This window comes from Triturus cristatus, chromosome 1_1 (assembly GCF_964204655.1).
Source record: "Triturus cristatus chromosome 1_1, aTriCri1.1, whole genome shotgun sequence".
Lineage (NCBI taxonomy): Eukaryota > Metazoa > Chordata > Amphibia > Caudata > Salamandridae > Triturus > Triturus cristatus.
The window spans coordinates 985,137,922-985,162,783 of NC_140579.1; positions in this window are offsets into that span (position 1 = coordinate 985,137,922).

Consider the following 24,862-nt stretch of genomic DNA (forward strand, 5'->3'; position numbering starts at 1 on the left):
GTTTTATGGTTTAAGGCAGTGCAGTGGTGTTTGTGTAGTGAAGGGGGTCGTGCTGGGGGTAGTGTTTTAGGGTTTAGGGTAGTGCAGTTGTGTTTGTGTAGTGTAGGGGATTATGCTGGGGGTAGATTTAGGTTTAGGGTAGTGCAGTGGTGTTTGGGTGGTGTAGGAAGTCATGCTGGTGGTATTGTTTAAGGGTTTTGGGTAGTGCAGATATGTATGGGCAGTGTTGGGTGTCGTGCTGGGGTAGTGTTTTAGGGTTTAGGGTAGTGCAGTGGTGTTTGCGTAGTGTAGGGGGTCTTGCTGGGGGTAGTGTTTTAGGGTTTAAGGCAGTGCAGTGGTGTTTGTGTAGTGAAGGGGGTCGTGCTGGGGGTAGTGTTTTAGGGTTTAGGGTAGTGCAGTTGTGTTTGTGTAGTGTAGGGGATTATGCTGGGGGTAGATTTAAGGTTTAGGGTAGTGCAGTGGTGTTTGGGTTGTGTAGGAAGTCATGCTGGTGGTATTGTTTAAGGGTTTTGGGTAGTGCAGATATGTATGGGCAGTGTTGGGTGTCGTGCTGGGGTAGTGTTTTAAGGTTTAGGGTAGTGCAGTGGTGCTTATCTAGTGTAGGGGGTCATACTGGGGGTAGTGTTTTAAGGTTTTATGGAAGTGCAGCGGTGTTTGTGTAGTGTAGGGCGTTATGCTGGGTGTAGATTTAGGGTTTACGGTAGTGCAGTGGTGTTTGTGTACTGTAGGGGGTCATACTGGGGGTAGTGTTTTAGGGTTTAAGGAAGTGCAGTGGTGTTTGTCTAGTGAAGGGGGTCGTGCTGGGGTAGTGTTTTAGGGTTTAGGGTAGTGCAGATATGTATGGGCAGTGAAGGGTGTCATGCTGGGGGTAGTGTTTTAAGGTTTAGGGTAGTGCAGTGGTGCTTGTCTAGTGTAGGGGGTCGTACTGGGGGTAATGTTTTATGGTTTAGGGTAGTGCAGTGGTGTTTGGTGAGTGTAGGGGTAGTGCTGGGGGTAGTGTTTTAGTGTTTCGGGTAGTGCAGTGATGTTTGGATAGTGTAGGGGGTCGTGCTGGGTGTAGTATTTAAGGGTCTAGGGCCGTGCAGTGGTATTTGTGTAGTGTAGGGGATCATGCTGGGGATAGTGTATTAGGGTTTAGGGTAGTGCAGTGGTGTTTGTGTAGTGTAGGGGGTCCTGCTAGGGGTAGTGTTTTAGGGTTTAGGGTAGTGCAGTGGTGTTTAGGTAGTGCAGGGGGTCTTGCTGTGGGTAGTGTTGTTGGGTTTAGGGTAGTGCAGTTGTGTTTGGGTAGTGAAGGGGGTTGTGCTCTGGGTAGAGTTTTTGGGTTTAGGGTAGTGCAGGGGTGTTTGTGTACTGTAGGGGGTCCTGCTGGGGGTAGTGTTTTAGGGTTTAGGTTAGTGCAGTGGTGTTTGTGTAGTGTAGGCGGTCGTGCTGGGGGTAGTGTTTTAGGGTTTAGGGTAGTTCAGTGGTGTTTGGGTAGTATAGGGGGTAGTGTTGGGGTAGTGTTTTAGGTTTAGTGTAGTGCAGTGGTGTTTGTGTAGTGTAGGGGGTCGTGCTGGGGGTAGTGTATTAGGGTTTAGGGTAGTGCAGTGAAATTTGTGTAGAGTAGGGGATAGTGTTTTAGGGTTTAGGGTAGTGCAGTGGTGTTTGTATAGTGTAGGGGATTGTACTGGGGTTAGTGTTTTGGGGTTTAGGGTAGTGCAGAGGTGTTTGTGTAGTGTAGGGGGTCGTGTTTTAGGGTTTAGGGTAGTGCAATTGTGTTTGGGTAGTGAAGGAGGTCATGTTGGGGGTAGTATTTTAGGGTTTAGGGCAGTGCAGTGGTGTTTGTGTAGTGTAGGGGGTCATTCTTGGGGTAGTGTTAGGGTTTATGGTGGTGCAGTGGTGTTTGTGTAGTGTTCGGGGTCATGCTGGGGGTAGTGTTTTAGGGTTTAAGGCAATGCAATGGTGTTTCTGTAGTGAAGGGGGTCTTGCTGGGGGTTGTGTTTTAGGGTTTAGGGTAGTGCAGTGGTATTTGGGTAGTGTAGAGAGTCGTGCTGGGGGTATAGTTTGAGGGTTTAGGTTAGCGCAGTGGAGTTTGTGCAGTGTAGGGGGTAGTGCTGGGGATAGTGTTTTATGGTTTAGGGTAGTGCAGTAGTGTTTGTGTAGTGTAGGGGGTAGTGCCGTGGATAGAATTTTAGGGTTTAGGGTAGTGCAGTTGTGTTTGAGTAGTGTAGGGCGTAGTGCTGGGGGTAGTGTTTTATGGTTGAGGGCAGTGCTGTGGTGTTTGTGCAGTGTAGGGGGTAGTGTTTTAGAGTTTAGGGTAGTGCATTTGTGTTTGTGTAGTGTAGGGGATCATGCTGGGGGTAGTGTTTTATGGTTTAGGGTAGTGCTGTGATGTTTGTGTAGTGTATGGCGTCATGCTGGGGGTAGTGTTTGAGGTTTTATTATAGTGCAGTGGTGTTTGTGTAGTGTAGGTGGTCGTGCTGGGGGATGTGTTTTAGGTTTTAGGGTAGTTCAGTGGTGTTTGGGTAGTGTAGGGGGTAGTGTTGGGGTAGTGTTTTAGGGTGTAGTGTAGTGCAGTGGTGTTTGTGTAGTGTAGGGGGTTGTGCTGGAGTAGTGTTTCAAGGTTTATGGTAGTGCAGTGGAATTTGTATAGTGTAGAGGATAGTGTTTTAGGGTTTAGGGTAGTGCAGTGGTGTTTGTGTAGTGTAGGGGATCATACTGGGGTTAGTGTTTTAGGGTTTAGGGTAGTGCAGAGGTGTTTGTGTAGTGTAGGGGGTCGTGTTTTAGGGTTTAGGGTAGTTCAATTGTGTTTGTGTAGTGTAGGGGGTTATGCTGGGTGTAGATTTAGGGTTTAGGGTAGTGCAGTGGTGTTTGCGTAGTGTAGGGGGTCTTGCTGGGGGTAGTGTTTTAGGGTTTAAGGCAGTGCAGTGGTGTTTGTGTAGTGAAGGGGGTCGTGCTGGGGGTAGTGTTTTAGGGTTTAGGGTAGTGCATTTGTGTTTGTGTAGTGTAGGGGATTCTGCTGGGGTAGATTTAGGGTTTAGGGTAGTGCAGTGGTGTTTGGGTTGTGTAGGAAGTCATGCTGGTGGTATTGTTTTAGGGTTTTGGGTAGTGCAGATATGTATGGGCAGTGTTGGGTGTCATGCTGGGGGTAGTGTTTTAGGGTTTAGGGTAGTGCAGTGGTGCTTGTCTAGTGTAGGGGGTCGTACTGGGGGTAGTGTTTTAAGGTTTTATGGTAGTGCAGTGGTGTTTGTGTAGTGTAGGGGGTTATCCTGGGTGTAGATTTAGGGTTTACGGTAGTGCAGTGGTGTTTGTGTAGTGTAGGGGTCATACTGGGGGTAGTGTTTTAGGGCTTAAGGCAGTGCAGTGGTATTTGTGTAGTGTAGGGGGTCATACTGGGGGTAGTGTTTTAAGGTTTAGGGTAGTGCATTGGTGCTTGTCTAGTGTAGGGGGTCGTACTGGGGGTAGTGTTTTATGGTTTAGGGTAGTGCAGTGGTATTTGGGGAGTGTAGGGGTAGTGCTGGGGGTAGTGTTTTAGGGTTTCGGGTAGTGCAGTGATGTTTGGATAGTGTAGGGGGTCGTGCTGGGGATAGTGTTTAAGGGTCTAGGGCCGTGCAGTGGTGTTTGTGTAGTGTAGGGGATCATGCTGGGGGTAGTGTATTAGGGTTTAGGGTAGTGCAGTGGTGTTTGTGTAGTGTAGGGGGTCATGCTTGGGGTAGTGTTTTAGGGTTTGTGGAAGTGCAGTGGTGTTTGTGTGGTGTATGGGGTTATGCTGGGTGTAGATTAAGTGTTTAGGGTAGTGCAGTGGTGTTTGGGTTGTGTAGGGAGTCATGCTGGTGGTATTGTTTTAGGGTAGTGCAGATATGTATGGGCAGTGTAGGGTGTCATGCTAGGGGTAGTGTTTTAGGGTTTAGGGTAGTGCAGTGGTGCTTGTATAGTGTAGGGGGTCGAACTGGGCGTAGTGTTTTATGGTTTAGGGTAGTGCAGTGGTGTTTGGGGAGTGTAGGGGTAGAGCTAGGGGTAATGTTTTAGGGTTTCGGGTAGTGCAGTGACGTTTGGATAGTGTAGGGGGTCGTGCTGGGGTGAGTGTTTAAGGGTTTAGGATCGTGCAGTGGTGTTTGTGTAGTGTAGGAGATCATGCTTAGGGTAGTGTATTCGAGTTTAGGGTAATGGTGTTTGTGTAGTGAAGGGGGTAGTGTTTTAGGGTTTAGGGTAGTGCAGTGCTCTTTGAGTAGTGTAGGGGGTCCTGCAACGGGTAGTGTTTTTGGGCTTAGGGTAGTGCAGTGGTGTTTGAGTAGTGTAGGGGGTCGTGCTGGGGATAGTGTTTTCAGGTTTAGGGCACTGCAGTGCAGTGGTGTTTGTGTAGTGAAGGGGGTCATGCTGGGGGTAGTGTTTTAGGGTTTAAGGCAGTGCAGTAGTGTTTGTGTACTGTAGGGGGTTGTGCTGGGATAGTGCTCAAGGGTTTAGGGTAGTGCAGTTGAGTCTGTGTATTGTAGGTGGTCGTGTTTTAGGATTTAGGATAGTGCAGTTGTGTTTGTGTAGTGAAGGGGGTCATTCTGGGGTAGTGTTTTAGGGTTTAGGGTAGTGCAGTGGTGTTTGTATAGTGTAGGGGGTCATGCTGGGGTAGTGTTTTAGGGTTTAGGGTAGTGCAGTGGTGTTTGTGTAGTATAGGGGTTCATGGTGGGGGTAGTGTTTTCGGGTTTAGGGCACTGCAGTGCAGTGGTGTTTGTGTAGTGAAGGGGGTCGTGCTGGGGTTAGTGTTTTAGGGTTTAGGGTAGTGCAGTGGTGTTTGAGTAGTGTAGGGGGTCTGCTGTGATAGTGTTTTCGGGTTTTGGGCACTGCAGTGCAGTGGTGTTTGTTTTGTGAAGTGGGTTGTGTTTTAGGGTTTAGGGTAGTGCAGTGGTGTTTGGGTAGTGTAGGTGGCCTTGCTGGAGGTAGTGTTTGGGGATTTAGTGTAGTGCAGTTGTGTTTTGGTAGTGAAGGGGGTCGTACTGGGGATAGTGTTTTAGGGTTTAGGGTAGTACAGTGGTGTGTTGTGTAGTGTAGGGCCTCATTCTTGGGGTAGTGTTTTAGGGTTTAGGGTAGTGCAGTGGTGTTTATGTATTATAGGGGGTCATGCTGGTGGTAGATTTAGGGTTTAGGGTAGTGCAGTGGTGTTTGTGTAGTGTAGGGGGTCGTGTTTTAGGGTTTAGGGTAGTGCAATTTTGTTTGTGTAGTGTAGGGGGTTATGCTGGGTGTAGATTTAGGGTTTAGGGTAGTGCAGAAGTGTTTGCGTAGTGTAGGGGGTCATGCTGGGGGTAGTGTTTTATGGTTTAAGGCAGTGCAGTGGTGTTTGTGTAGTGAAGGGGGTCGTGCTGGGGGTAGTGTTTTAGGGTTTAGGGTAGTGCAGTTGTGTTTGTGTAGTGTAGGGGATTATGCTGGGGGTAGATTTAGGTTTAGGGTAGTGCAGTGGTGTTTGGGTGGTGTAGGAATTCATGCTGGTGGTATTGTTTAAGGGTTTTGGGTAGTGCAGATATGTATGGGCAGTGTTGGGTGTCGTGCTGGGGTAGTGTTTTAGGGTTTAGGGTAGTGCAGTGGTGTTTGCGTAGTGTAGGGGGTCTTGCTGGGGGTAGTGTTTTAGGGTTTAAGGCAGTGCAGTGGTGTTTGTGTAGTGAAGGGGGTCGTGCTGGGGGTAGTGTTTTAGGGTTTAGGGTAGTGCAGTTGTGTTTGTGTAGTGTAGGGGATTATGCTGGGGGTAGATTTAAGGTTTAGGGTAGTGCAGTGGTGTTTGGGTTGTGTAGGAAGTCATGCTGGTGGTATTGTTTAAGGGTTTTGGGTAGTGCAGATATGTATGGGCAGTGTTGGGTGTCGTGCTGGGGTAGTGTTTTAAGGTTTAGGGTAGTGCAGTGGTGCTTATCTAGTGTAGGGGGTCATACTGGGGGTAGTGTTTTAAGGTTTTATGGAAGTGCAGCGGTGTTTGTGTAGTGTAGGGCGTTATGCTGGGTGTAGATTTAGGGTTTACGGTAGTGCAGTGGTGTTTGTGTACTGTAGGGGGTCATACTGGGGGTAGTGTTTTAGGGTTTAAGGAAGTGCAGTGGTGTTTGTCTAGTGAAGGGGGTCGTGCTGGGGTAGTGTTTTAGGGTTTAGGGTAGTGCAGATATGTATGGGCAGTGAAGGGTGTCATGCTGGGGGTAGTGTTTTAAGGTTTAGGGTAGTGCAGTGGTGCTTGTCTAGTGTAGGGGGTCGTACTGGGGGTAATGTTTTATGGTTTAGGGTAGTGCAGTGGTGTTTGGTGAGTGTAGGGGTAGTGCTGGGGGTAGTGTTTTAGTGTTTCGGGTAGTGCAGTGATGTTTGGATAGTGTAGGGGGTCGTGCTGGGTGTAGTATTTAAGGGTCTAGGGCCGTGCAGTGGTATTTGTGTAGTGTAGGGGATCATGCTGGGGATGGTGTATTAGGGTTTAGGGTAGTGCAGTGGTGTTTGTGTAGTGTAGGGGGTCCTGCTAGGGGTAGTGTTTTAGGGTTTAGGGTAGTGCAGTGGTGTTTAGGTAGTGCAGGGGGTCTTGCTGTGGGTAGTGTTGTTGGGTTTAGGGTAGGGCAGTTGTGTTTGGGTAGTTAAGGGGGTTGTGCTCTGGGTAGAGTTTTTGGGTTTAGGGTAGTGCAGGGGTGTTTGTGTACTGTAGGGGGTCCTGCTGGGGGTAGTGTTTTAGGGTTTAGGTTAGTGCAGTGGTGTTTGTGTAGTGAAGGGGCTCATTCTGGGGGTAGTGTTTTAGGGTTTAGGGTAGTGCAGTGGTGTTTGTGTGGTTTAGGGGGTCGTGCTTGGGGTAGTGTTTTAGGGTTTATGGTAGTGCTGTGGTGTTTGTGTAGTGTAGGGGGTCATGCTGGGGGTAGTGTTTTAGGGTTCAGTGTAGTGCAGTGGTGTTTGGGTAGTGTAGGGGGTCATGCTGGGGGTAATGTTTTTTGGTTTAGGGCACTGCAGTGCAGTGGTGTTTGTGTAGTGAAGGGGGTCGTGCTGGGGGTAGTGTTTTAGGGTTTAGGGTAGTGCAGTGGTGTTTGAGTAGTGTAGGGGGTCTGCTGTGATAGTGTTTTCGGGTTTTGGGCACTGCAGTGCAGTGGTGTTTGTGTTGTGAAGGGGGTCGTGTTTTAGGGTTTAGGGTAGTGCAATGGTGTTTGGGTAGTGTAGGTGGCCTTGCTGGAGGTAGTGTTTTGGGATTTAGTGTAGTGCAGTTGTGTTTTGGTAGTGAAGGGGGTTGTGCTGGGGTAGTGGTTTAGGGTTTAGGGTAGTACAGTGGTATGTTGTGTAGTGTAGGGCCTCGTTCTTGGAGTAGTGTTTTAGGGTTTAGGGTAGTGCAGTGGTATTTATGTTTTATAGGGGTTCATGCTGGTGGTAGATTTAGGGTTTATGGTAGTGCAGTGGTGTTTGTGTACTGTAGGGGTTTGTGCTGGGTTTAGTGTTTTAGGGTGTAGGGTAGTGCAGTCCTGTTTGGGTGGTATAGGAGGTGGTGCTGAGGGTAGTGTTTTAGGGTTTAAGGTAGTGCAGTGGTGTTTGTGTACTGTAGGGTGTCTTGCTGGGGGTAGTGTTTTAGGGTTTAGGGTAGTGCGTTGGTGTTTGGGAAGTGTAGGGGGTTGTGCTGGGGGAATAGTTTGAAGGTTTAGGTTAGTGCAGTGGTGTTTGGGTAGTGTAGGGGGTACTGCGGGGATAGTGTTTTAGGATTTAAGGTAGTGCAGTGGAGTTTGTGCAGTGTAGGGGGTAGTGCTGGGGATAGTGTTTTATGGTTTAGGGAAGTGCAGTGGTGTTTGTGTAATGTAGGTGGCAGTGCCATGGATAGAATTTTAGGGTTGAGGGTAGTGCAGTTGTGTTTGAGTAGTGTAGGGCGTAGTGCTGAGGTTAGTGTTTTAGGGTTGAGGGTAGTGCAATTGTGTTTGGGTAGTGAAGGGGGTCATGCTGGGAGTAGTTTTTTAGGGTTTAGGGTAGTGCAGTGGTGTTTGTAAAGTGTAGGGGGTCATGCTTGGGGTAGTGTTTAAGGGTTTATGATAGTGCAGTGGTGTTTGTGTAGTGTAGCGGGTTATATTGGGTGTAGATTTAGTTTTTAGGGTAGTGCAGTGGTGTTTGTGTAGTGTAGGGGGTCATGCTCTGGGTAGTGTTTTTGGGTTTAAGGCAGTGCAGTGGTGTTTGTGTAGTGAAGGGGATCGTGCTGGGTTAGTGTTTTAGGGTTTAGGGTAGTGCAGTTGTGTTTGTGTAGTGTAGGGGGTTATGCTGGGGGTAGATTTAGGGTTTAGGGTAGTGCAGTGGTGTTTGGGTTGTGTAGGGAGTCATGCTGGTGGTATTGTTTTAGGGTTTAGGGTACTGCAGATATGTATGGGCAGTGTAGGGTGTTGTGATGAGGTAGTGTTTTAGGGTTTAGGGTAGTGCAATGGTGCTTGTCTAGTGTAGGGGTTGTGCTGGGGGTAGTGTTTTATGGTTTAGGGCAGTGCAGTAGTGTTTGTGTAGTGAATGGGCTCAGGCTGGGGGTAGTTTTTTAGGGATTAGGGTAGTGCAGTGGTGTTTGGGTAGTGTGGGGGTGGTGCTGGGGGTAGGGTTTGAGGGTTTAGGTTAGTGCAGTGGTGTTTGGGTAGTGTAGGGGATCATGCTGGGGTAGTGTTTTCAGGTTTCGGGCACTGCAGTGCAGTGGTGTTTGTGTAGTAAAGAGGGTTGTGATGGGGTAGTGTTTAAGGGTTTAGGGTCGTGCAGTGGTGTTTGTGTAGTGTGGGGCATCATGCTGGGGTAGTGTATTAGGGTTTAGGGTAGTGCAGTGGCGTTTGTGTAGTGAAGGGGGTAGTGTTTTAGGGTTTAGGGTAGTGCAGTGCTGTTTGTGTAGTGTAGGAGCTCCTGCTAGGGGTAGTGGTTTAGGGTTTAGGGTAGTGCAGTGGTGTTTTTGTAGTGTAGAGGGTCGTGCTTTAGGTTTTAGGGTAGTGCAGTGGTGTTTAGTTAGTGTAGGGGATCGTGCTGTGGGTAGTGTTGTTGGGTTTAGGGTAGTGCAGTTGTGTTTGGGTAGTGAAGTGGGTTGTGCTCAGGGTAGAGTTTTAGGGTTTAGGTTAGTGCAGTGGTGTTTGTGTACTGTAGGGGGTCTTACTGGGGGTAGTGTTTTAGGGTTTAGGGTAGTGCAGTGGTGTTTGAGTAGTGTAGGGGGTCAGCTGGGGGTAGTTTTTTCGGGTTTAGGGCACTGCAGTGGTGTTTGTGTAGTGAAGGGGGTTGTGCTTGGGGTAGTATTTTAGGGTTCAGGTCTGTGCAGTGGTGTTTGTGTACTGTAGGGGGTTGTGCTGGGGCAGTGTTCTAGGGTTTAGGGTAGTGCAGTGGTGTTTGTGTAGTGTAGGTAATCGTGTTTTAGGATTTAGGGTAGTGCAGTTGTGTTTGTGTAGTGAAGGGGCTCATTCTGGGGGTAGTGTTTTAGGGTTTAGGGTGTTGCAGTGGTGTTTGTGTAGTATAGGGGGTCGTGCTTGGGGTAGTGTTTTAGGGTTTATGATAGTGCAGTGGTGTTTGTGTAGTGTAGGGGGTCATGCTGGGGTAGTGTTTTAGGGTTTAGGGTAGTGCAGTTGTGTTTGAGTAGTGTAGGGGGTCATACTGGGGGTAGTGTTTTTTGTTTAGGGCACTGCAGTGCAGTGGTGTTTGTGTAGTAAAGGGGGTCGTGCCCGGGGTAGTGTTTTCGGGTTTAGGTCACTGCAGTGCAGTGGTGTTTGTGAAGTGAAGGGGGTCATGTTTTAGGGTTTAGGGTAGTGCAGTGGTGTTTGGGTAGTGTAGGTGGCCTTGCTAGAGGTAGTGTTTTGCGATTTAGTGTAGTGCAGTTGTGTTTTGGTAGTGAAGGTGGTCGTGCTGAGGGTAGTGTTTTAGGGTTTAGGGTAGTACAGTGGTGTGTTGTGTAGTGTAGGGCCTCGTTCTTGGGGTAGTGTTTTAGGGTTTAGGGTAGTGCAGTGGTGTTTATGTAGTATAGGAGGTCATGCTGGTGGTAGATTAAGGGTTTAGGGTAGTGCAGTGGTGTTTGTGTACTGTAGGGGTTTGTGCTGGTTTTAGTGTTTTAGGGTGTAGGGTAGTGCAGTGGTGTTTGGGTGGTATAGGGGGTGGTGCTGAGGGTAGTGTTTTAGGGTTTAAGGTAGTGCAGTGGTGTTTGTGTACTGTAGGGTGTCTTGCTGGGGGTAGTGTTTTAGGGTTTAAGGTAGTGCAGTGGTGTTTGGGTAGTGTAGGGGGTCGTGCTGGGGGTATAGTTTGAGGGTTTAGGTTAGTGCAGTGGTGTTTTGGTAGTGTAGGGGGTACTGCGGGGGATAGTGTTTTAGGGTTTAAGGTAGTGCAGTGGAGTTTGTGCAGTGTAGGGGTTAGTGCTGGGGATAGTGTTTTATGGTCTAGGGTAGTGCAGTGGTGTTTGTGTAGTGTAGGGGGTAGTGCCGTGGATAGAAGTTTAGGGTTTAGGGTAGTGCATTTGTGTTTGAGTAGTGTAGGGCGTAGTGCTGGGGGTAGTTTTTTAGGGTTGAGGGTAGTGCAGTGATGTTTGTGTAGTGTAGGGGGTAGTGTTTTAGAGTTTAGGGTAGTGCAGTGGTGTTTGTGTAGTTTAGGGGTCCGTGCTGGGGGTAGTGTTTTATTGTTTAGGGTAGTGCTGTGATTTTTGGGTAGTGTTGGGGGTCATGCTGGGGGTAGTGTTTGAGGTTTTATGATAGTGCAGTGGTGTTTGTGTAGTGTAGGCGGTTGTGCTGGGGGTAGTGTTTTAGGGTTTAGGGTAGTGCAGTGGTGTTTGTGTAGTGTAGGGGGTAGTGTTGGGGTAGTGTTTTAGGGTTTAGTGTAGTGCAGTGGTGTTTGTTTAGTGTAGGGGGTCATGCTGGGGGTAGTGTTTTAGGGTTTAGGGTAATGCAGTGGAATTTGTGTAGTTTAGGGGATAGTGTTTTAGGGTTTAGGGTAGTGCAGTGGTGTTTGTATAGTGTAGGGGATCGTACTGGGGTTAGTGTTTTGTTGTTTAGGGTAGTGCAGAGGTGTTTGTGTAGTGTAGGGGGTCGTGTTTTAGGGATTAGGGTAGTGCAATTGTGTTTGGGTAGTGAAGGGGGTCATGCTGGGGGTATTGTTTTAGGGTTTAGGGTAGTGCAGTGGTGTTTGTAAAGTGTAGGGGGTTATGCTGGGGGTAGATTTAGGGTTTAGGGTAGTGCAGTGGTGTTTGGGTTGTGTAGGGAGTCATGCTGGTGGTATTGTTTTAGGGTTTAGGGTACTGCAGATATGTATGGGCAGTGTAGGGTGTCGTGATGGGGGTAGTGTTTTAAGGTTTAGGGTAGTGCAGTGGTGCTTGTCTAGTGTAGGGGTAGTGCTGGGGGTACTGTTTTATGGTTTAGGGTAGTGCAGTGGTGTTTGTGTAGTGTGGGGGTCAGGCTGGGGATAGTGTATTAGGGTTTATGGTAGAGCAGTGGTGTTTGAGTAGTGTAGGGCGTAGTGCTGAGGTTAGTGTTTTAGGGTTGAGGGTAGTGCAATTGTGTTTGGGTAGTGAAGGGGGTCATGCTGGGAGTAGTTTTTTAGGGTTTAGGGTAGTGCAGTGGTGTTTGTAAAGTGTAGGGGGTCATGCTTGGGGTAGTGTTTAAGGGTTTATGATAGTGCAGTGGTGTTTGTGTAGTGTAGCGGGTTATATTGGGTGTAGATTTAGTTTTTAGGGTAGTGCAGTGGTGTTTGTGTAGTGTAGGGGGTCATGCTCTGGGTAGTGTTTTTGGGTTTAAGGCAGTGCAGTGGTGTTTGTGTAGTGAAGGGGATCGTGCTGGGTTAGTGTTTTAGGGTTTAGGGTAGTGCAGTTGTGTTTGTGTAGTGTAGGGGGTTATGCTGGGGGTAGATTTAGGGTTTAGGGTAGTGCAGTGGTGTTTGGGTTGTGTAGGGAGTCATGCTGGTGGTATTGTTTTAGGGTTTAGGGTACTGCAGATATGTATGGGCAGTGTAGGGTGTTGTGATGAGGTAGTGTTTTAGGGTTTAGGGTAGTGCAATGGTGCTTGTCTAGTGTAGGGGTTGTGCTGGGGGTAGTGTTTTATGGTTTAGGGCAGTGCAGTAGTGTTTGTGTAGTGAATGGGCTCAGGCTGGGGGTAGTTTTTTAGGGATTAGGGTAGTGCAGTGGTGTTTGGGTAGTGTGGGGGTGGTGCTGGGGGTAGGGTTTGAGGGTTTAGGTTAGTGCAGTGGTGTTTGGGTAGTGTAGGGGATCATGCTGGGGTAGTGTTTTCAGGTTTCGGGCACTGCAGTGCAGTGGTGTTTGTGTAGTAAAGAGGGTTGTGATGGGGTAGTGTTTAAGGGTTTAGGGTCGTGCAGTGGTGTTTGTGTAGTGTGGGGCATCATGCTGGGGTAGTGTATTAGGGTTTAGGGTAGTGCAGTGGCGTTTGTGTAGTGAAGGGGGTAGTGTTTTAGGGTTTAGGGTAGTGCAGTGCTGTTTGTGTAGTGTAGGAGCTCCTGCTAGGGGTAGTGGTTTAGGGTTTAGGGTAGTGCAGTGGTGTTTTTGTAGTGTAGAGGGTCGTGCTTTAGGTTTTAGGGTAGTGCAGTGGTGTTTAGTTAGTGTAGGGGATCGTGCTGTGGGTAGTGTTGTTGGGTTTAGGGTAGTGCAGTTGTGTTTGGGTAGTGAAGTGGGTTGTGCTCAGGGTAGAGTTTTAGGGTTTAGGTTAGTGCAGTGGTGTTTGTGTACTGTAGGGGGTCTTACTGGGGGTAGTGTTTTAGGGTTTAGGGTAGTGCAGTGGTGTTTGAGTAGTGTAGGGGGTCAGCTGGGGGTAGTTTTTTCGGGTTTAGGGCACTGCAGTGGTGTTTGTGTAGTGAAGGGGGTTGTGCTTGGGGTAGTATTTTAGGGTTCAGGTCTGTGCAGTGGTGTTTGTGTACTGTAGGGGGTTGTGCTGGGGCAGTGTTCTAGGGTTTAGGGTAGTGCAGTGGTGTTTGTGTAGTGTAGGTAATCGTGTTTTAGGATTTAGGGTAGTGCAGTTGTGTTTGTGTAGTGAAGGGGCTCATTCTGGGGGTAGTGTTTTAGGGTTTAGGGTGTTGCAGTGGTGTTTGTGTAGTATAGGGGGTCGTGCTTGGGGTAGTGTTTTAGGGTTTATGATAGTGCAGTGGTGTTTGTGTAGTGTAGGGGGTCATGCTGGGGTAGTGTTTTAGGGTTTAGGGTAGTGCAGTTGTGTTTGAGTAGTGTAGGGGGTCATACTGGGGGTAGTGTTTTTTGTTTAGGGCACTGCAGTGCAGTGGTGTTTGTGTAGTAAAGGGGGTCGTGCCCGGGGTAGTGTTTTCGGGTTTAGGTCACTGCAGTGCAGTGGTGTTTGTGAAGTGAAGGGGGTCATGTTTTAGGGTTTAGGGTAGTGCAGTGGTGTTTGGGTAGTGTAGGTGGCCTTGCTAGAGGTAGTGTTTTGCGATTTAGTGTAGTGCAGTTGTGTTTTGGTAGTGAAGGTGGTCGTGCTGAGGGTAGTGTTTTAGGGTTTAGGGTAGTACAGTGGTGTGTTGTGTAGTGTAGGGCCTCGTTCTTGGGGTAGTGTTTTAGGGTTTAGGGTAGTGCAGTGGTGTTTATGTAGTATAGGAGGTCATGCTGGTGGTAGATTAAGGGTTTAGGGTAGTGCAGTGGTGTTTGTGTACTGTAGGGGTTTGTGCTGGTTTTAGTGTTTTAGGGTGTAGGGTAGTGCAGTGGTGTTTGGGTGGTATAGGGGGTGGTGCTGAGGGTAGTGTTTTAGGGTTTAAGGTAGTGCAGTGGTGTTTGTGTACTGTAGGGTGTCTTGCTGGGGGTAGTGTTTTAGGGTTTAAGGTAGTGCAGTGGTGTTTGGGTAGTGTAGGGGGTCGTGCTGGGGGTATAGTTTGAGGGTTTAGGTTAGTGCAGTGGTGTTTTGGTAGTGTAGGGGGTACTGCGGGGGATAGTGTTTTAGGGTTTAAGGTAGTGCAGTGGAGTTTGTGCAGTGTAGGGGTTAGTGCTGGGGATAGTGTTTTATGGTCTAGGGTAGTGCAGTGGTGTTTGTGTAGTGTAGGGGGTAGTGCCGTGGATAGAAGTTTAGGGTTTAGGGTAGTGCATTTGTGTTTGAGTAGTGTAGGGCGTAGTGCTGGGGGTAGTTTTTTAGGGTTGAGGGTAGTGCAGTGATGTTTGTGTAGTGTAGGGGGTAGTGTTTTAGAGTTTAGGGTAGTGCAGTGGTGTTTGTGTAGTTTAGGGGTCCGTGCTGGGGGTAGTGTTTTATTGTTTAGGGTAGTGCTGTGATTTTTGGGTAGTGTTGGGGGTCATGCTGGGGGTAGTGTTTGAGGTTTTATGATAGTGCAGTGGTGTTTGTGTAGTGTAGGCGGTTGTGCTGGGGGTAGTGTTTTAGGGTTTAGGGTAGTGCAGTGGTGTTTGTGTAGTGTAGGGGGTAGTGTTGGGGTAGTGTTTTAGGGTTTAGTGTAGTGCAGTGGTGTTTGTTTAGTGTAGGGGGTCATGCTGGGGGTAGTGTTTTAGGGTTTAGGGTAATGCAGTGGAATTTGTGTAGTTTAGGGGATAGTGTTTTAGGGTTTAGGGTAGTGCAGTGGTGTTTGTATAGTGTAGGGGATCGTACTGGGGTTAGTGTTTTGTTGTTTAGGGTAGTGCAGAGGTGTTTGTGTAGTGTAGGGGGTCGTGTTTTAGGGATTAGGGTAGTGCAATTGTGTTTGGGTAGTGAAGGGGGTCATGCTGGGGGTATTGTTTTAGGGTTTAGGGTAGTGCAGTGGTGTTTGTAAAGTGTAGGGGGTTATGCTGGGGGTAGATTTAGGGTTTAGGGTAGTGCAGTGGTGTTTGGGTTGTGTAGGGAGTCATGCTGGTGGTATTGTTTTAGGGTTTAGGGTACTGCAGATATGTATGGGCAGTGTAGGGTGTCGTGATGGGGGTAGTGTTTTAAGGTTTAGGGTAGTGCAGTGGTGCTTGTCTAGTGTAGGGGTAGTGCTGGGGGTACTGTTTTATGGTTTAGGGTAGTGCAGTGGTGTTTGTGTAGTGTGGGGGTCAGGCTGGGGATAGTGTATTAGGGTTTATGGTAGAGCAGTGGTGTTTGGGTAGTGTAGGGGGTGGTGCTGGGGGTAGTGTTTGAGGGTTTAGGTTAGTGCAGTGGTGTTTGGGTAGTGTAGGGGTCATGCTGGGGGTAGTGTTTTCGGGTTTAGGGCACTGCAGTGCAGTGGTGTTTGTGTAGTAAAGGGGGTCTTGCTGGGGTAGTGTTTTAGGGTTTAGGGTAGTGCAGAGGTGTTTGAGTAGTGTAGGGGGTCAGGCTGGGGGCAGTGTTTTCGGGTTTAGGGCACTGCAGTGCAGTGATGTTTGTGTAGTGAAGGGGGTCGTGCTGGGGGTAGTGTTTTAGGGTTTAGGGTAGTGCAGTGGTGTTTGTGTACTGTAGGGGGTTGTGCTGGGCATAGTGTTTTAGGGTTTAAGGCAGTGCAGTGATGTTTGGATAGTGTAGGGGTACTGCCGGGGGTAGTGTTTTAGGGTTTAGGGTAGTGCAGTGGTGTTTGAGTAGTGTTGGGGGTAGGGATGGTGATAGTTTTTTAGGGTTGAGGGTAGTGCAGCGGTGTTTGGGTAGTGTAGGGGTAGTGCTGGGTGTAGTGTTTTTTATGTTTAGGGTAGTGCAATGGTGTTTGTGTAGTGTAGGGAGTCGTGCTGGTGGTAGTGTTTTAGGGTTTAGGGTAGTGCAGTTATGTTTGGGTAGTGTAGGTTGTCGTTCTGGGGGTCGTGTTTTAGGGATTAGGGTATTTCAGTATTGCTTGTGTAGTGTAGGGGGTCATGCTGGGGGTAGTGTTTTAGGGTTTAGGTTAGTGCAGTGTTGTTTGCGTAGTGTAGGGGGTAGTGCTGGGGTTTGTGTTTTAGGATTTAGGGTTGTGCAGTGATGTTTGGGTAGTGTAGGGGGTCATGCTGGGGTAGTGTTTTAGGGTTTAGGTTAGTGCAGTGGTGTTTGGGTAGTGTAGGGGGTCGTGCTGGGGTTAGTGTTTTAGGGTGTAGGTTAGTGCAGGGGTGTTTAGGTAGTGTAGGGGGTCATGCTGGGGTAGTTTTTTACTGTTTAGGGTAGTGCAGTGGTGTTTATGTACTAAAGCAGGTCTTGCTGGGGATAGTGTTTTGGGGTTTAGGGTAGCGCAGTTGTGTTAGAAATGGGATCTCTGGTTGGCTAAGGCTTGCGCCAAAGCCAGGCAGAGACCACCACTCTAAGTCAGGGCTGGGGAGTTACACGCCAAAGATAACCCCTGCTCACCCCCTTGGTTGCTTGGCACGAGCAGTCAGGCTTATCCCGGAGGCAATGTGTAAAGCGTTTGCGCGCGCACACAGCATCAACACCCTAGGCCCACCACAAAAGAAACTCCACACAAGGTTATATAAAAAAAATAGCCTTTGTATTATAATAAACACATTAGATGATAATCACATAATTTACACTGGGTCAACTGGCACTGGGCAGAATTTTACGGGGGACTATTTACACAAGACAGGGCCACATGGACCACTGTCAGAATTAGCACAAATCAACAATTGTAAATGTAGAACATATACTGACTGTAACACAAATTATAACTGTAGAGCACAACCAGTAACTACTGGTGCAATAATGACCTCAGCATTATCACAATAGAATCAGGTATAAACCCATCCTGTATACATCACAGGGGCATAAACACATTATGCAATCTCTCACAAGTCTAATGCATTAGACCCTACCTCCTAAGCATAATTACACTAGGGGCGTACATCACACAGGGAAGTATAATCTCCCTAACACAAAACTAAACAGGTAAAACAACCTCCTATGCAGAAATCATATCTAGAGGTATTAAACACAGGGGGCGCAAAACATACTACACACGGTACATTTCCTAACACCCAAAGCATTAGCGTATAAATCACAATAGCACCTAAATCACATTAGGGTCCAGGTTGCGCCAGAACCTAAACGTAGCAGCTGCCCACTACTTGCAAGAACAGGGCCTAAACGCTGCAGCTGGCACTAAGTGCTGCACAGCTGTGGAAGTTAAATATGAGGCATGGGCTCTCAAGGGCCCTTGAAACCAATGTGCCCCAAGTTGGAGCCATTTGGCTCAGAAAACAAACATGTTCCCATGGAGCGCACGGGCTCCTGAAATCAATATGCGTCAATCCAGAAAAAGAACTTGCCCCAAAGCACTATGGAGCACACCGGCGTTTTAAATGAAATATGCCCCCAAAACGTGGAGTGCCCAATCCATCGGGGCAGCAGGAAACAAAGAATATGGGCACGGCACCTCAGTGCCCTCTGGCCCCTACGGGGCTTGGAAATAACTTGCCCCAAGTTGGAGCGCTCTGGTTCCTAAAACAAAACATGCCCCACGAAGGAACTGAACTGCTCCTTCAACGGAGGAGCGGCCCGCTGCCAGCTGGGGCCGCTCGCCAATTGAGCACTCACCGGGACTCTGGGTGGGGACTCTGCTCCTCTCCCGCTTGCTTTGCTGAGGCCCGCGGGACTCCCTCTTCACTTCGGGAGTCCCACCTGGAGTATCCCGGGGTAGCGGCATTCCTCTCTTCACCCGGGCCCCCTCCTGGGACCCGGGACTCGTCACCAGTACCCGGGGAGGCGGGGTAGCTCCCGTCCTCCCCCAAAACACACAGCACAGCTACCGGTCGCACTCTTCTTCTCTGCAATTCCGTGGGTGCGGGGCTTCCATCGGTAGGCGGAAGTCCCGCCCCATGACAGGCATGACGCCGCCTGACTTCCGGCCCGGGCCAGCGGCGGTGATCTTTCACTCGGTAAAGTGCGGGGTGGGCACCCGCTTTTAGATAAACTCAATTTGTGGCACATACAGCGGGGAGGGCACCCGCTTTCCATTAATTACAGCTTGCGGCCATAACACGGCCACCATTAACAAGAACGCGGGGTGGGCACCTGCTCCAACACGAAGTATAAAGCGGGGTAGGGTCCCACTGAGATCGTTAAAACGCGGGGTGGGCTCCCGCTCTCCCTCTGTGATGCGGGGGAATCCCCACATCGGGATTCCCTCAGAAGGGGACGCAGCTCAGCCCTGCCAGGCCCACATGCTCCTCTCTCCTCACCTCTTGCTCAAATTTAAATAAAAGCGCTCACAAGGCGCCAGTACAGCAAAAGGTCCTGTAGGATAAGGAGTAAATCCAGCAGAAAGTTCCTGTAGAGATTTAAGGGCAGAAGGGTCCCCCAAAAAGAAGTCCTCCAGGCATCCAGGGGCTAGGCAGGGCCCAGGGAGGAAAGCCTTCCCCCGAGCCCCAGCAGCAGCACACCCCTGGTAGTTTCAAGTCAAGAACAGAACAAGAACATTTTCATGGGGTCACAGCCCCTCTTTTATACACAAAATCCTTTGTCTCCAAAGGTGCAGGGAAGGGGCGAACCAGATGCAACTGGTTCCTGAGCACTTGGTTTTGCTCAGCCCCTCTCCCTATTCACAGGACAGGCCAGAGACATCAGACGCACCACAGGGGGTGGAGCCAGCATTGTGGAGGGAAAGCCCAGCCCAATTCAGGTTCCAGGCGTACTCCTCCCTGCCATCAACATGCAGATCTCTCCATTCACCACCGGGGCAGACCCATCCTGACTCCTTGAGCCAGGCACACCAGCAAATCACAAGCCAGACAGTCACTTCACATGTATTACACAGACATGCCAGTTTCTAGAAGTGGCACTTCAACACTAGACACAGTAACGCCGCACACATCATCGCGCAGCATTCGATCTCACGAGTTCGCACATACCAAACTCGACCATGTACTCCTCTCACATCAGGACTTAGCACGGTCACTCAGATCCCCCATGCATTCCTATGGGAGGGCAGGTCAGTCTCACTAAAACATACACAGAGTGCACGCAGTTTCCACTGGGACACAGTGTAAAAGCGCCTAGAGGCCTAAAACCACTAATACAACATAGGAAAAGGCTAGGATAAATGCAAAAAGTTTTAGGGGTGAAATTGAAAGAAGGGCCAAGTCCAACAAGTTGTGTTTGAGTAGTGTAGGGGGTCGTGCTGGGGTAGTGTTTTCGGGTTTAGGGCAGTGCACTGCAGTGGTAATTGTGTAGTGAAGGGGGTCGTGCTGAGGGTAGTGTTTTAGGTATTAGGGTAGTTCAGTGGTGCTTGCGTAGTGTAGTGGGTCGTTCTGGGGGTAGTGTTTTAGGGTTTAGGGTAGTGCAGTGGTGTTTGTGTAGTGTAGGAGGTAGTGCTGGGGTTAGTGTTTTAGGGTTTAGAGTAGTGCAGTGATGTTTAAGTAGTGTAGGGGGTCGCGCTGGGGTAGTGTTTTATGGTAGTGCAGTGGTGTTTGTGTAGTGTAAAAGGGTTTAGGGTACTGCAGTGGTGTTTGTGTAGTGTAGGGGTCGTGCTAGGGTTAGTGTTTTAGGGTTTAGTGTAGTGCAGTGGTGTTTGTGTCGTGTAGGGGGTAGTGTTTTAGGGTTTAGGGTAGTGCAGTGGTGTTTGTGTAGTGTAAGGGGCCATGCAAGGAGTAGTGTTTTAGGGTTTAGGATAGTGCAGTGGTGTTTTTTTAGTGAAGAGGGTCGTGTTTTAGGGTTTAGGGTAGTGCAGTGGTGTTTTGGTGGTGCAGGGGGTCGTGCTGGGGGTAGTGTTTTAGGGTTTAGGGTGGTGCAGTGGTGTTTGTGTACTGTAGGGGTTTGTGCTGGATTTAATGTTTTAGGGTGCAGGGTAGTGCAGAGGTGTTTGGGTGGTGTAGGGGGTGGTGCTTAGGGTAGTGGTTTAAGGTTTAGGGTAGTGCAGTGGTGTTTGTGTACTGTAGGGGGTATTGCTGGGGTAGTGTTTTAGGGCTTTAGGGTAGTGCAGTGGTGTTTGTGTAGTGTAGGAGGTCATGATTGGAGTAGTGTTTTAGGGTTTAGGGTAGTGCAGTGGTGTTTTGGTGGTGTAGGGGGTCGTGCTGGGGGTAGTGTATTAGGGTTTAGGGCAGTGCAGTTTTGTTTGTGTACTGTAGGGATTTGGGCTGGATTTAGTGTTTTAGGGTGTAGGGTAGTGCAGTGGTGTTTGGGTGGTGTAGGGGGTGGTGCTGAGGGTAGTGTTTTAGGGTTTAGGGTAGTGCAGTGGTGTTTGTGTACTGTAGGGGGTCTTGCTGGAGGTAGTGTTTTAAGGTTTAGAGAAATGCAGTGGTGTCTGGGTAGTTTAGGGGTCGTGCTGGGGGTAGTGTTTGAGAGCATAGGGTAGTGCAGTGGTGTTTGGGTAGTATAGGGGGTAGTGTTTTAGGATTTAGGGTAGTGCAGTGGTATCTGTGTAGTGCAGGGGGTCGTGCTGAGGATATAGTAGTAGGGTTTAGGGAAGTGCAGTGGTGTTTGTGTAGTGTAGGGAGTCGTGTTCTAGGGCTTAGGGTAGTGCAGTTGTGTTTGGATAGTATAGGGGTCGTGATGGGGGTAGTGTTTTTGGGTTTAGGGTAGTGCAGTTGTGTTTGGGTAGTAAAGGGGGTCGTGTTGGGGTAGTGTTTTAGGGTAGTACAGTGGTGTTTGTGTACTGTAGGGGTTTGTCCTTTGGGTAGTGTTTTAGGGTTTTGGATAGTGCAGTGGTGTTTGGGTAGTGTAGGGGGTCATGCTAAGGGTAGTGTTTATGGGCTTAGGGCACTGCAGTGCAGTGGTGTTTTTGTAGTGAAGGGGTCGTGCTGGGGGTAGTGTTTTAGGGTTTAGGGTAGTGCAGAGCTGTTTGAGTAGTGTAGGGGGTCATGCTGGGGGTAGTGTTTTCAGGTTTATGGCACTGCAGTGCAGTGGTGTGTGTGTAGTAAAGGGGGTCGTGCTGGTGGTAGTGTTTTAGGGTTTAGGGTAGTGCAGTGGTGTTTGTGTACTGTAGGGGGTTGTGCTGGGGGTAGTGTTTTAGGGTTTAAGGCAGTGCAGTGGTGTTTGGGTAGTATAGGGGTACTGCTGAGGGAAGTGTTTTAGGGTTTAGGGTAGTGAAGTGGTGTTTGCGTAGTGTAGGGGGTAGTGCTGGGGATAGTGTTTTAAGGTTTAGGGTAGTGCAGTGGTGTTTGGGTAGTGTAGGGCGAAGTGCTGGGGGTAGTGTTTTAGGGTTCAGGGTAGTGCTGTGGTGCTTGTGTAGTGTAGGGGGTAGTGTTTTAGGGTTTAGGGTAGTGCAGTTGTGTTTGTGTAGTGTAGGGGGTCATGCTGGGGTTAGTGTTTTAGGTTTTAGGGTAGTGCAGTGGTGTTTGTGTAGTGTAGGGGTAGTGTTTTAGGTTTTAGGGAACTGCAGTGGTGTTTGGGTAGTGTAGGGGGTCGTGCTTGGGGTATTGTGTTAGGGTTTAGGGTAGTGCAGTGGTATTTGGGTAGTGTAGGAGATAGTGGTGGGGTAGTGTTTTAGGGTTTTGGGTAGAGCAGTGTTGTTTGTACAGTGCAGGGTTTCGTGTTGGGGGTAGTGTTTTAGCATTTAGGGTAGTGCAGTAGTGTTTGTGTACTGTAGGGGGTCTTGCTGGGGGTAGTGTTTTAGGGTACTGCAGTGGTGTTTGTGTAGTGTAGGGGTCGTGCTAGGGTCAGTGTTTTAGGGTTTAGTGTTGTGCAGTGGTGTTTGTGTCGTGTAGGGGGTAGTTTTTTAGGGTTTAGGGTAGTGCAGTGGTGTTTGTGTAGTGTAAGGGGTCATGCAAGGAGTAGTGTTTTAGGGTTTAGGATAGTGCAGTGGTGTTTTTTTAGTGAAGAGGGTCGTGTTTTAGGGTTTAGGGTAGTGCAGTGGTGTTTTGGTGGTGCAGGGGGTTGTGCTGGGGGTAGTGTTTTAGGGTTTAGGGTGGTGCAGTGGTGTTTGTGTACTGTAGGGGTTTGTGCTGGATTTAATGTTTTAGGGTGCAGGGTGGTGCAGAGGTGTTTGGGTGGTGTAGGGGGTGGTGCTGAGGGTAGTGTTTTAAGGTTTAGGGTAGTGCAGTGGTGTTTGTGTACTGTAGGGGGTATTGCTGGGGGTAGTGTTTTAGGGCTTTAGGGTAGTGCAGTGGTGTTTGTGTAGTGTAGGAGGTCGTGATTGGAGTAGTGTTTTAGGGTTTAGGGTAGTGCAGTGGTGTTTTGGTGGTGTAGGGGGTCGTGCTGGGGGTAGTGTATTAGGGTTTAGGGCAGTGCAGTTTTGTTTGTGTACTGTAGGGATTTGGGCTGGATTTAGTGTTTTAGGGTGTAGGGTAGTGCAGTGGTGTTTGGGTGGTGTAGGGGGTGGTGCTGAGGGTAGTGTTTTAGTGTTTAGGGTAGTGCAGTGGTGTTTGTGTACTGTAGGGGGTCTTGCTGGAGGTAGTGTTTTAAGGTTTAGGGAAATGCAGTGGTGTCTGGGTAGTTTAGGGGGTCGTGCTGGGGGTAGTGTTTGAGAGCATAGGGTAGTGCAGTGGTGTTTGGGTGGTATAGGGGGTAGTGTTTTAGGATTTAGGGTAGTGCAGTGGTATCTGTGTAGTGCAGGGGGTCGTGCTGAGGATATAGTAGTAGGGTTTACGGTAGTGCAGTGGTGTTTGTGTAGTGTAGGGAGTCGTGTTCTAGGGCGTAGGGTAGTGCAGTTGTGTTTGGATAGTATAGGGGTCGTGATGGGGGTAGTGTTTTTGGGTTTAGGGTAGTGCAGTTGTGTTTGGGTAGTGAAGGGGGTCGTGTTGGGGGTAGTGTTTTAGGGTAGTACAGTGGTGTTTGTGTACTGTAGGGGTTCGTCCTTTGGGTAGTGTTTTAGGGTTTTGGATAGTGCAGTGGTGTTTGGGTAGTGTAGGGGGTCATGCTAAGGGTAGTGTTTACGGGCTTAGGGCACTGCAGTGCAGTGGTGTTTTTGTAGTGAAGGGGTCGTGCTGGGGGTAGTGTTTTGGGTTTAGGGTAGTGCAGTGCTGTTTGAGTAGTGTAGGGGGTCATGCTGGGGGTAGTGTTTTCAGGTTTATGGCACTGCAGTGCAGTGGTGTGTGTGTAGTAAAGGGGGTCGTGCTGGTGGTAGTGTTTTAGGGTTTAGGGTAGTGCAGTGGTGTTTGTGTACTGTAGGGGGTTGTGCTGGGGGTAGTGTTTTAGGGTTTAGGGTAGTGAAGTGGTGTTTGCATAGTGTAGGGGGTAGTGCTGGGGATAGTGTTTTAAGGTTTAGGGTAGTGCAGTGGTGTTTGGGTAGTGTAGGGCGAAGTGCTGTGGGTAGTGTTTTAGGGTTCAGGGTAGTGCTGTGGTGCTTGTGTAGTGTAGGGGGTAGTGTTTTAGGGTTTAGGGTAGTGCAGTTGTGTTTGTGTAGTGTAGGGGTTCGTGCTGGGGTAGTGTTTTGGGGTTTAGGGTAGTGCAGTGGTGTTTGGGAAATGTAGGGGGTCGTGCTGGGGTTAGTGTTTTAGGTTTTAGGGTAGTGCAGTGGTGTTTGTGTAGTGTAGGGGTAGTGTTTTAGGGTTTAGGGAACTGCAGTGGTGTTTGGGTAGTGTAGGGGTCGTGCTTGGGGTATTGTGTTAGGGTTTAGGGTAGTGCAGTGGTATTTGGGTAGTGTAGGAGATAGTGGTGGGGTAGTGTTTTAGGGTTTTGGGTAGAGCAGTGTTGTTTGTACAGTGCAGGGTTTCGTGTTGGGGGTAGTGTTTTAGCATTTAGGGTAGTGCAGTAGTGTTTGTGTACTGTAGGGGGTCTTGCTGGGGGTAGTGTTTTAGGGTTTAGGGTACTGCAGTGGTGTTTGGGTAGTGTAGGGGGTCGTGCTGGGGGTATTGTGTGAGGGTTTAGGGTAGTGCAGTGGTGTTTGGGTAGTTTAGGGGCTAGTGCTGGGTTAGTGTTTTAGGGTTTTGGGTAGTACAGTGGTGTTTGTAAAGTGCAGGGTTTCGTGTTGGGGTAGTGTTTTAGCATTTAGGGTAGTGCAGTGGTGTTTGTGTACTGAAGGGGGTCTTGCTGGGGGTAGTGTTTTAGGGTTTTGTGTAGTGCTGTGGTGTTTGTGTAGTGTAGGTTGTCGTGCTGGGGGTAGTGTTTTAGGGATTAGGGTAGTTCAGTGGTGCTTGTGTAGTATAGGGGGTCGTGCTGGGGGTAGTGTTTTAGGGTTTAGGGTAGAGCAATGGTGTTTGGGTAGTGTAGCGGGTAGTGCTGGGGTTATTGTTTTAGGGTTTAGGGTAATGCAGTGATGTTTGGGTAGTGTAGGGGGTCATGCTTGAGGCAGTGTTTTAGGGTTTAGGATAGTGCACTGGTGCTTGTGTAGTGTAGGGGGTCGTGTTTTAGGGTTTAGGCTACTACAGTGGTGTTTGGGTAGTGTAGGGGGTCGTTCTGGGGGTAGTGTTTTGGGGTTTAGGGTAGTGCAGTGGCGTTTGAGTAGTGTAGGGGGTCATGCTGGGGTCGTGTTTTAGGGTGTAGATTAGTGCAGGGGTGTTTGGGTAGTGTAGGGGGTCGTGCTGGGGTTAGTGTTTTAGGGCTTAGGGCAGTGCAGTGGTGTTTGTATAATGTAGGGGTTCATGCTGGGGTAGTGTTTAGGGTATAGGATAGTGCAGGGGTGTTTGGGTAGTGTAGGGGGTCATGCTGGGTAGTGTTTTAGGGTTTAGGTTAGTGCAGTGATGTTTATGTACTAAAGCAGTTCTTGCGGGGGATAGTGTTTTTGGGTTTAGGGTAGTGCAGTTGTGTTTGAGTAGTGTAGCGGTCGTGCTGGGGTAGTGTTTTCGGTTTTAGGGCACAGCAGTGCAGTGGTGTTTGTGTAGTGTAGGGGGTTGAGCTAGGGGTAGATTTAGGGTTTAGGGTAGTGCAGTGGTGTTTGGATAGCAGAGGGAGTCGTGGTGTTTTAGGGTTTAGGTTTGTGCAGTTATGTTTGGCAAGTGTAGGTTGTCGTGCTGGGGTAGTGGTTTAGGGATTAGGGTAGTTCACTTTTGCTTATGTAGTGTAATGGGTCGTGCTGGGGATAGTGTTTTAAGGTTTACGGTAGTGCAGTGGTGTTTGGGTAGTATAGGGGGTAGTGCTGGGGTTAGTGTTTTAGGGTTTAGGGTAGTGCAGTGATGTTTGGGTAGTATAGGTGGTCGTGCTGGGGGTAGTGTTTTAGGGTAGTGCAGTGGTGTTTGTGTAGTGTAAAAGGGTTCAGTGTAGTGCAGTGGTGTTTGTGTAGT